The sequence below is a fragment of the Rhincodon typus genome, chromosome 26 (genome assembly GCF_021869965.1).
Source record: "Rhincodon typus isolate 14 chromosome 26, sRhiTyp1.1, whole genome shotgun sequence".
In the NCBI taxonomy this organism is placed as follows: Eukaryota; Metazoa; Chordata; class Chondrichthyes; order Orectolobiformes; family Rhincodontidae; genus Rhincodon; species Rhincodon typus.
Window position 1 is genome coordinate 5,525,323 of NC_063357.1, and position 1,031 is coordinate 5,526,353.

Consider the following 1,031-nt stretch of genomic DNA (forward strand, 5'->3'; position numbering starts at 1 on the left):
GCTCCTCTGATGCTGCTTGGCCTGCTGTGTTCATCCAGCTCTACACCTTGTTATCTCAGATTCTCCAGCATCTGCAGTTCCTACTATCTCTGCTGCAGTTATGTTAACTCTTTTTTTCCTTCACAGATGCTGCCAGACCTGCTCAGCTTTTCCAGCAACCTTGTTTTTGTTCCTGATTTACAGCATCCGCAGTTCTTTCGGTTTTTAGAAGATTGTGGCACTTACCCTGATGGAGCAGAGAAGACGTTGTGAATAGTTGGCTATTCCTCTGAATCGTGGAGACCACACTAACCTCGGTGGCAACCTTCGACAAGGTTCCAGGGTGTGATGGTGTGGTCTCCTCTGCCAGTCTTCTGGCAGTAGGACAGCATACCACTGGCCCACCCCATCGACTACAACTTCCAGATCTCCATTGGAGAACAGCTGTGCCATTTTTCTCTTTTCTGACCTCTTCTGAATGAATGTTCATCATCTTTGGAATGCCAGTTGTATTTTAAACATAGCACATGTAGAAAGAATTCTGGTTTTCCAGCAGATATCACTGATTTGCAAGTTCTTCTGGGAATGGCACATGCTAAGCTAGAGTTGCGTGAGAACGGCTTCATAGTGGTAGTGTAGCTAATTATTGAGGTGAATTTGGTATAATATGGTGAGAGATTTCACTTAGCCTTGTGGTGAGAAATCCTCCAAAACATGTGATGAAACTGACAGTTAGCCAAAAAAGCATAAAATTCAACCTATTGCCTTTAACTCACTGTTCAAAAATTGAATTTCTGACCTCTTTAATAAAAATTCAGATTTTCATAGAACTGAAGACTATAATCCATTTTTCCTCCACATCAGAACACAAGATCTCAAACAATAATAATACATTATGAAACTTCATCACGCCTCCACATAGAAAACAAAATAAACAGGTATTTTTAAGAGGCATTTTCAGTTTCTATTATGATTTCCCTTAGCAACATTTTTGTTTTACTTATCCAGATTTTATTTCAATAATGATTATATTTACAGCAAATATATAAGAC

General features: G+C 39.5%; 1 long non-coding RNA gene across 1 annotated transcript in view; it reads left to right on the top strand.

Moving 5' to 3' along the window:
- The window catches only part of LOC125486170, a 2,639-nt gene extending 1,830 nt beyond the window's left edge, over positions 1-809 (top strand). Inside the window, exon 2 of the long non-coding RNA XR_007264857.1 lies at positions 127-809. This is a non-coding gene — a long non-coding RNA (uncharacterized LOC125486170). The remainder of the gene's footprint in view (positions 1-126) is intronic.
- Positions 810-1,031: the final 222 nt, after the last annotated feature.